We start from the raw sequence: 10,585 nt of genomic DNA, 5'->3' as shown, positions 1-10,585 counted from the left end.
AGCTTGCTAACCATTTAACGCAGGAAATTAAAGCAATGTGTCCATCAAAAAACTGTTTTAAACTATTTTTGCTTTGTATACATGTTTGTAAGTACGGCCTCGATGTACCGCCATCTTGATTGCTGGGATGTATTTAGGTGCGCTCTGAGCCGCGCCATAATCCGACTACAACGCCTTCTGAGGACATCCTAATAGGATAATGGCGCAGCTCACGCTCTCTCCAGCTAGGAAAATTACAGCACGCAGAGGACGTACCTCCAAACGTGTATGTATAATCGATTACTAAAGTTATTTTTGGTACAAATGAGCTCCTAAGCAAAAAGATCTGTTATGTCACGAATTTGAGAAATCGGGCAGCTAGGTCTGGGACAAATTTGTTATACTGTTTAACCTTATACCAAGATGCAGAGGACGCTACGTCACGGTTTCGGCCTCCTCTGCTCTGGGCTCGGTCGCCCTAGCCTCAGCGTCTCCCAGTGAGGTCCGTTCTGGTCCTGACCTGCTCCATCCTGGCTTCAGTTTCGGTAGCCCGGGATTCGCCCTCGTTGCCACTGGCTTCCACCTCGTTGCCATGGCCCTGGTTTTGGCCTCGTTGACCATGGCTTTGACCTTATTGGCCTGGCTTCGGCCCCGATCTCAGGTTCGCTGACCCTGGTCTCGACATCGTTGGCCCAGGTCTCGCCAGCCCTGGTCTTGCCCTCCTTTATCCGGGCCTCCTTGGACCTAGCTTCGACCTCTTCAGCAGACGCCAGGGCAGGTACAGCGACAGGCCCTTGAGCTTGTGATGCAACGTCCTCAGGGTCCCCAGAAGATGCACCAAGCTATAAACAGCGAATATAAGGAGGAATGATAGATTATTAGAGTTTTACAACAAAGTATAACATTGGAAGTCAAAAGCAACTGCTTCCCAGAAGTGACCTCTGACAAACCTGCAAAGTTGCATTCCCGTTGTCCACCAACTTTTTCTAATGCTGAGGAAAATAACATATATGTCATCTGCCCTGACAGTGCAAAGGTTACTGAACCAGTATATCTACAGTCTCCAGTTACTTTGTGGTCTGAACAGCTTGCAGTTGACCTGAATGAATAAATGACAAGTACATTTGGAAAAGCAATAATGAGATGATAAAAAGATCTAGCACCAAATACGTATAAAAACGTATTTGGTGCTGGATATTTGGTATTTAATACCTATAAAAACCAAGCACCAAAATGGTAACTTTACATGAATTCTGATATGCTTTATATAAAACTAACTTTCTAACAAGAAGGTTTTTATACGTAATCTTTGACCTTACAGCTCCTGGCAAAGCTTTTTGAGCAGCTTGGCCTCTATAGTTTTTTTTTTTTTTTGTGGACTGTTTCTTCAGCAACGAGTGATTTCAAGAAAAAAGAAGAGTAAGTTTTCGCAAAATTTCGCAAGACGTTGCGAACGTCACTGCTTGAAGTCGCAGGACCACAGCGTGGTTCGTGTTCCGAAGCTCCGCAATCATAAGATTGCGCCATTGTAAACTCTTTTCCTTGATGTCACACTTCGAGCAGAGGAATTTCTGGTCGAAAAAATATTCAGCGACGGACTCACCCGGTTCCTGTGTCCGCCGGAGCAACATCTCGTAGAGTGCCAATTGTCATCATCGGGGAACAACATCTGTAGTTCTTTTGCCCATTTCGACCAAGTTTCCAGTCGCTTCCCTGTCGTTGGATGCCACTGAAGCCGTCCCGCTCACCTTCGATGACGCAACAGCGAGCGTTATTCCATCGCTCCACCCGGACTGCGCTGCGCCGCCACCGTGTTAATATGCGCCTCCCAGTCCCGCGCACTTCCTCATGGCGCTCGCTGCCGACGACGAGTCAGAGAAGGCGGGAATCAACGCCGTCAAGTCCGGCGTCCCGGTCACCGATGCGAAACCCAGTTGCGACGCTAGGGTCCGTACGAGTGCACGGTCCGCGGCCATGGCTGTGCTTTCTCGTCGAGTCAACGGGAAGACTGAACGCTCTCTCCACGGTAGCAGAAACAATGGAGGCGCACCACCACCCGTGAAGAAGACACACTTTCGTTTGTGTGAACTTGGCTGTCGCAGCTACACTGTTCCGGAAAGGCCTCAGCGGTAACCCCCCTTCTGAATGCCAAGTTTTTCGAAGTAATATAATTGAATGTTCATAAAGAAACTGGTTTATTTAACGACACAAAACTAACGGTATGGTGTACTAGAAGACTGGGCAGTGTAGCGAGCGCCGGCGGAGGGGGGGCTCTTTCAGCGATGACCGGATCGGTGGCCGCGAGAGGGCGCAACGTGTAGTAGGCGTGCTGCCGGAGTGCGGAGCGCAGGCAGCGGTAGCGCTTGGCTGGCTTGGCGTTCCGCACATGTTCGATTGTTTCGCATTGTTTGGCTAACTCTTTACGGTATTATTTATTTCTGCTGTTTCACATATTATTTATCACACTAATTCGTTGCCAAATGCTTTGCCCGAGACGTGCATCTTCGGGCAGGACGCCACAGTACGCATCCCGACACTGCTAGCGCGAACAAGACATTGGCGCTTTCTCGGATTTACTTCGAAAGAGCATTAGTGAGGACGAACTTTTATCACCTGCATTATAGACCCGAATGAGCTTTTCCCTCAGCAATTCGAACTTTGCTGAGATCCTTTGGTTTCTCATAGAAAAACCGGCGATCGCTTGTTCGCGCTGACAATGTTGCGTTCTGAATAGCTGCGGGAAATCCATGCCCCAGGGAAACGTTGGGGAAGTCTTTTGAAAGAGACGTCCCAAACGTGTGCTATCCCCTGGATAACGTAGGATAAGCATGCTGATGGCGTGATACCTAAACAAATGTGTGCTTTTGTGACCCTATAATTTCGCTGTCACTGTAGTTGCGATCAATGAATTCCGTGGTTGAAGCTCACTACCCTAATGAATTGTTTCAATGTTTGGGAAAACAAAATGGGGCTTACAAAACGGGCTATATCGTCTACTTCCGTAGGCTGCATGGAGGTGCCACTGCCGACTCACGCAACTACTTCCACGGGCTTTCGAAGGAATTTCCAGTACTAGCCTTTATCGTATTTGCTGTTACTACGTGGGGTCTTCAAACAGGATTGTGCGAATAGTTAGAAAAATGTATCCACTCACCAGCTCTGGTAGTAACCACAGTGTATATATATTCTTATTTATCCACTGAGCACCAGCTATATTGATATGTGTGGGCACCAGGGCACACAGATAAATTTTTAATTATACACTGGGCGCCAGCGCACAGATGAGATTAATGAGGTGCACCCAAGGATTTTGGAGGCGATGGTATACTTGCTTTTCCCAAGTGCTCGGGAGAGGGGGGCTCCCGAGCTCCCCCGTTGTCGGCGCCTATGGCGTTTTGTACCTCTGCATTCTCCAACGTGAGGTCATGATCTTGATGAGCTTCGACAACTTCAAGATAAATGACTCAGTATCTTCCGCTGGGCCATAAGACCCTTCAAGTTTCTTGCGGTAAAAAAAAAAAAAAGAGGCCTCTTAGCACCTTTTCATTGAAGAGACGGAGTGCTGGGCCAACCCTCATATCTTTAAACCCGTTAGGAAAAAAAAATAATTTGCTCATGTGAGGCCATAACCTTTAACGTCATATTTTCAAAGTCACTTCTCCAAGCCTTTCTAATGCGGTCAGCGTGCACAGGACCCTTCGGTGTGCCCAAACCAGTGTCTATAAAACCGATTTAGCAGATACTTTAGAGTGCAAAAAGTCCGGAAAAAAAAATGTAGAGGACGACTGTCATGACAGCCTGCATTACATGAAGCAGAGTCTCCCTGTCACTCCTTTTAATGTTGCGGGACGACGACTGACGCCGATTGAACTCGAGAGGGGCACGAAAAAGGGAACGGGCTTCTTTGCAGGACCGGTATACAACCCGGCACGGGCCCCAGGAATTGAGGTTAGGGAGGGTGCTTTCGGAAAAACAAGGGGGGAGTACACCCCCGCTGAGGGGTGGAGGGAAATCACTGCCCCGACACAAAACACGTCCCGTCTCTCTTGTCCCGCCGTTTTTCTGTCATTGCACGCGTTGTCTACACCCTACTGAACGGCACCGATCACAATCCATTTCACTCAACCATTAAAAAAAAAAAAAAATAAAACTGCAGCAAAACAAGGCGACGACGCGAACCACGCGATCACAAGCAGTACGACCACACGGCAATCCGAGCGGGAAGGAGCACGCCTGTTACCCGCAGCGCCCCCTGGCCTCCTCGCGCGCCGTCATCGCTGCGCCGACCTCCTCCCTCCGTTGCTTCTCGGCGCGGACGGCACACTGCCCAGTTCTAGTACACCATACTAACGGCTTATCAAGCCGGCGCCACCCTGAGGATTGGATGGATGTTACTGGCCCCTTGCAACGCACTTTTTAACGGGCGGTAGCTCGCGCCACCTAGCCTGAGTAAAAAAACGCGATGTATTTGCAAAGGGTCTCGGTCACGCTCACAACTGTCAGAAATGCCAAGAACTCGATTTAAACGCTTCACGACGGCAACTGCCCGTAAATCATTCGAATTTTAAAACTGCAATGAATCCACGCGGAGCTCGCTCACATCTTGGGTGCATCGATATACCTGCAGACATGGCACCAGACTCAGACACAGGCACGATGGAGCTTGTTTTTCCTGCGTCGACAAAGCTCAGGGGCACCGATTTTGTGACCCGCTGCATGAATACACGAACTGCTTTAGCGTTCTAATCCGGCTGAGGACGATCGACGATAAGAGACGGCTCGTCGATGTTAATGGGGCGAATAACACGTAGCACGGGTGATTGAACGATGGAATCACAGACGCAGTCGGTCATGCTCGCATATTTCTTGGTCGTCACCGAGCAATGACTTTCTTTGTGCGCGGTGTTCGGTTTTTAAAATTTGTCGCAAACATATGACCAGTTAAAGACATTTTAAGAGAAGGTACTACGTCATCCTTCAAGTTACTGACTTTTGTGGGTTATATTAAGATAAAAGGCTTTTCTTTTTCTTTTCTTTTTTAATGTGCGCATCTTGTAGTGAAGAGGCGTGCGTCCGCATTGGTGACCCGGATCTGATATCAGCCTCCAGAAGCTGGTGAATCAAATGGTAGATAGCGTATGTCACTCGCTGTTTTAGGCTGCTCACAACGTCCGTGTCACCAGAGCGAACTGGAAACAACTGGGCTGGCTTTGCAGTGGTTACTTTTCACAAGTCTGAAGATACCAACTGAACGTACCTTTCGCAGTTGTTCTTGCGCTCTTGTGAGTGGTAGCCACTGCGTCAATGCAACTATTGGTGTCCTTTCCCGGATGCTCATTTCTGGATCTCACGCTGAGCCGTGCGCCAGCAGCTTTCACAGATCGAATTCCACAGGAGAGCTGCGCGTCCACGGCATGTGCGCCGCGTAGTGTTCACTACACTCATTCTGGCATAATGCAATCGCAGACGTAGTCGGTGACGCTTGCCACCGGAACGCTGAGAACTTTATCAGAGGGCTCACGTCCAGCACTGAAACACCACAGCGCTCGAAACAAGGCGAGCTGCTGACGTCATTTCATAACACAAAGACAAAGCGACGAAGTCCAATGTTGTCCTCATTCCTTGGTGAGCGCAAGCAAGCATGCTTAACTCCTTTCCAAACTGTACTGTACCTACAGGTCTCATAGATTAGTTTTCGCTTGAAATGTAGCTCCGCTCTTTTTGAGCAAAGCTACTTTTTTATGTTTTTAGTTTTTACTTATATATGTTCATTTTCCTTTTGTTTCACTTTATGTTTTGCTTCCCAGCTATTTGTAATCCCGCTACTAGGCTCCAAGCGCGAGTTCTTTGTTGAGGAATGCATCTCGACTGCGCGAACTCTTGGTCACCAGGAGTAACAGCCGAGGATAAGGTTACGGGATCGGGGTTCTAGCCTTAAAAACTGTTGACCAGCCACCTCCACGCTGTGAAGGTGGCTGGTCAACGAAGCTGTGGTATCCCGTGCAACGATTGCCTACTGCACAATACGAAATGCCGCCGCGCCGGTCGCAGCACGCCGCCGCTGGTCGTATTGCCGTTTCTTGTCCCTTTTCCGCTCCTAGTATTGACGCTGCTCCTCGGGAGTCCTAACTATGCGTGGCCTATTCATCGCGGTGCTGCAGCAACAATGAAATCAGTTGCTATGCTCCGTTTCACCTTACGTTTAAGCGCAGCGGATGTTACGAGCCATCGGAGCCAATCGGAGGCCGTGTGTGTCACGTGACCTTAGAGAGGGGGCACAGCGACCCGCGGAAAGCGAATCACGGGCCACGTCTCCACAATGGGATTGGCTAAGATAGCTCGTAGGGCATCTGCTGCGACCGCACGTCAGGTGTAACGGGGTATAGGCGGGCTCTTCTTCTATATGTGAAAGGCTAGTGACGTCACTCCCCACGTCGCAAGCTGCCGTCGCCGCGGCAGCAGGCGCCGTTATCATCCATTGTGCGGTTCGCATTTCACACGAAGGCCTCGAATGACGTCAACACCTTTTGAAGCTGCTGCAAACCTAATCTTTACCAAAACGCGTGGGAGGGTGTTCCTATTGGTCACACGCGCGTTATCATGCATCATGCCCTTTTGATGCTTGTTTTGTGGTTTTCTTTATTGAAACAGATATTGAGCTGTATGCTGTATGCCTGATTTCAAAGGAGATATGCTGTTTTGCCTTCAATTGTTGGCCGGGAGTTTATTGCTTACAGCGACGACACGAAACTCAGCTGCTAGAGGTAAACAGCCTCCCCGTAAAATGTCACCATTGAAAGACAAGTAGCGGCGTTGTAATGTGGAGGGCAAGTTCGTCTGCTTCTTGGGCAGAGGCTGCGGTGACGTCAGAACGCCGAGCTCTGATTGGCTCGATTGGAAAGATAGTGGGTCACCGCGGCCAACTATCTCAGCGTCGTCTGCTTCTTTGCAAAGTCGTCTGCTAATCAACAGCTGTCTTACCTTTACGAGCGAGCTCTACTTCGCCTTTCAGAGAGGGCAGATGAAATAACTTGAGTGGTACGATGTGTTTTTGTCTAACAACTAGCAGACACGTATCAAGGAGCGAAGCCAAAGGACTCACGGGCGAGGTGGCCGACGCGCCGAGGTTTCTTTGCTAACAACCGAGAACGAGGGTGGTTAGCGTCCGCAAGTTCCCTCCTTTCGTGTGCGGCGAACCTCCTCACTCCTTAACGGCGTCGGTGGGTAGGCGCGGTTGGCGCAGCTTGCATCGTCTGCTTTACGTCTGCTAGTCAAAGCGATGGCTGTTTTACCTTTCCTGAGTCTGTAGGAGATTCACCGGTTTTCACAGACAAGCACGCGGCCTTCGAGAAAGGCGAAGGAAAATACCTTGAAGTACACGTCCTTTCTTTTGAGGTGAAGTATTCCACTCTAGTAGCGAATGTACAGGAGTCTTTTGTGAATTGTAACTACGCGGTATAAATGACGCCCTCCTATAAAGGTAAAATTTTAGAGAGTCACTGAGTGCCATTGCGGGACCGCAAAGTGTAGCCACTTAATGGCTACCGCACTTTACGTGGCTATAAGTGCGCAGTCCAAGACGGACCTTCCACAGCAGTGGCTGCAGCGCCCCCAGCGTAGCATGTTGCGGCAGGTCGCTCGATCAGTTAACTAAGGAGCATACTTCATTGCTATGTTAAAACGTTTAGTTGCACGAGCTTCGTGAATGGTACCTCGCGTTCGATGTGTTGTTCAAAGATAATCAACCAAAGACAGATGACACCCGATGTAGTGCCTGGAAATAAACAAACGCGGCTGTGCGATCGCTACTCAGAGCACATCTTAGCTCAAAAGTGCTCGATCGCTGCTTGTTGACACATTTTTCTCGCGCGACTAAAAGGCTATTGTCAATCAGCGTATTCGGGTATGCATGTTGGGCATACACCTAAGTGGTAACAGTCTGCAAACCTGTGCTAATCCGTGGAAGAGTATCCGAGCAAGCACCTCTGCCTCTTCGTCCAAGCACCTCTGCCTCTTCGTCCACGCAGACGGAGGGCCTGGAGCCCTGCTTCTACACGGCCCGCCAAGGAAAGAAATCCCCCGTGTCTCTCCCCCGCCGCTGCTGATGCCGTAGGACAAGAGCAGCCTCGAAAAGGCCCAATAAAGACGTTTACAAACAAACAAACAAACAAAATCCGAGCAAGATCGGTCGAGCTACCCGAGCTTCGCCGTGCGTATCGCGGAACTTAGGTCGTAGACTCGTCGATACCAAGAAGTAATTATTGTTTTTATTTTCGGCAAAGTTTTATAGAAACTTATTTTTCAATGCCCTGTTATCTAAAATACGAACACTTGCTCGGGGGTAATCCGATGGAGCTCAATTAGCCCTCTTTATTTGCTCAAGCCACTTTTTTTTAAGCTTACTGTCTCAACATACAGGGATAAAAGTACGCTGCTTTCTTAGTGAAACGCGCGTGCAGCCCCGGACATCTAAGGGAATCCCAGACGTGTTATTCCTCTGTTTCGTGCGGCTAGGAGCCGCTTGTCCCTCTAAGAAGGGTGCAAGGTACAGAGAACCACGCACTTATTTAATAAGCTAGACCCTACTGAAAAAACCCGTATAAATATTCATACTGGTTGACCCGTATATCTCATACGGTGTTATGGGATACGGGTCTCCCGTATGATACTCGGAGCCCGTACCTGTACAGGTTGACCCATTCAGATACAGGAACCCGTTCAGATACGGGGCCCGTACCTGTACGGGTTGACCCGTTTAGGTAAGGGAAACCGTGCCTGTACGGGTCGACCCGTTTAGATATAGGAACCCGTACCTTACAGATTGACCCATTTAGATATAGGAACCAATATTTATGCATGAACAGATGAACATAAAGGTACTATTATGTTCATCTGTTCAGATAGAAAAACCTATATCTTTAAAGGTTTATCCGTTCTGACGCAGTAATAGGAATCAACATGGTGTCCAACGTTTGCAAACGGATGGATGGATCTTTGCAGGTTTAACAATTCGCATGCATTTGTCATGCAAAGAATGAGCATGAGCCAGGTCATTTCAGGTTATACGTGTATTTAGTGAACGCAAATTGGCATCTGCAGAACACCAACAAGAAGCTTAACCTCTAAGCAAGCTTAGAAGTCAAACTTCTAGTTAATATCCTGCAGTAGGATATTAACAAATTTGCATACTGCAGTAGATTCACCCGAGCTGTCCTCTTCCCTGGAGAGGCCTCTCGAGGATGCCTCCATAGGTACTCGTTGAAGGCATCTGCAGGGGAAAAGAATACAACAATAAGTCATGTATATCTACAGTTTCCTGAAAAATTTAATATTTTACTTCCAGCAATTATAAGTAAGCAATCTCCGCTACAATTTATGCTTTGTTAATATCTTGTGATACCATGTAGACCCCAAGAGTTACTTCTTACGATTACGCAGTCTGCTTAAAAGAGCAGGCATGCATGATTCGGCCCGAAAGTTTTGAACCAGTTCAGACTGAGTTCAGAGGAGTGCAGAAGCAGTGCGCAAGTCGGGCTGCGGCTGCGTGAACTTAAGCTGCAGCGTTACAAACGACCCTGTAATCGGTTTCCGAAAGACCGAAGAGTTGCCATCTGTTACTGCATGAACGCTGAACTGACTTCGGCCAGCGCAAGATTCTGTGGAACTGAGGCTGAGCTCGTGCAGCACTGGAATAAATCGAACAGGCCAGTTCAGCGTCCATGCAACTTCCGGTTGAATCTAATGAGTCAGTTCTTACACTATTTGAACTAGATCGGCCAGTTCAAGTAAATCGAAAAGACCTAGTGTGACTTTCCACAACTATGCACTTAAAGTTTGCTTGCAACAGTGTGTTCCTTGCATTTCAGTGTTTATGAAAATTATAGACCTTGGAGCAGGGGACAAAAAGGAACGGAAAGACACGAAGCACCAGAGCTTCGTGTCTGTCTGACCCTTTTTTTCCCCACGTTCCCGGGTAACCACGTCTATCCTTAACCAGGATAGACGTGGTTTTAATTGTGAACATGGGCCTCTGATTGCCTACAACCTCTAACTTATTTCATGCCCAAAAATGTCACCATGGGAACAAGTAAAAGGAACACTGAACACACAATTCTCGACCGGCAGTTTTAGTGCGAAAGAAAGATTTTGACCTGCAATTGTTGTTCTGGGCATGTATATAAATTGACAACACAGATTTGATATCAAGAACCATTTAACTAATTTAATATCCGTGTTACGACCGTTCAATGGTCTATTCATACGAGATAGTTCCCTGGTAAGAAAACTGAGCACTAGAAAGGAGGAACACCCACGGTGAGAAGGCGGTTCAGAAGAAATGGGCAGTACTCAAAGGAGAGAGCCAAACATAGTTCGGTTGTAGCAGTTCTAGTGAACAAACAGACTCACTTTCACAACTTTGCTAGTGCCAGCTTTTCGTTCAAAAGAAAAAATAAGTGCCTCAGCAGAAGGTCCTGCAAGCAGGCCACTGATATCATGGACCTCCCCCAAAACTTGCAGGGATTAGCAGATATCTGCAATGCGGAGCATGTTACTGTAAAACCTCCTCAGTGTGAATACATCAGAAAGCACCAAGGGACCTAGATGA

The 10,585-nt window shown here is 48.2% G+C and overlaps 1 pseudogene; it reads right to left on the bottom strand.

Moving 5' to 3' along the window:
- Nucleotides 1-414: 414 nt before the first annotated feature.
- LOC120842859 overlaps nt 415-10,585 on the bottom strand; it is a 66,186-nt pseudogene continuing 56,015 nt past the window's right edge.

This window comes from Ixodes scapularis, unplaced genomic scaffold, assembly GCF_016920785.2.
Source record: "Ixodes scapularis isolate PalLabHiFi unplaced genomic scaffold, ASM1692078v2 ptg000178l_1__unscaffolded, whole genome shotgun sequence".
Taxonomy (NCBI): Eukaryota; Metazoa; Arthropoda; class Arachnida; order Ixodida; family Ixodidae; genus Ixodes; species Ixodes scapularis.
The sequence above is the reverse complement of the archived record's forward strand: the minus strand, read 5'-3'. Positions and strand labels throughout refer to the sequence as shown.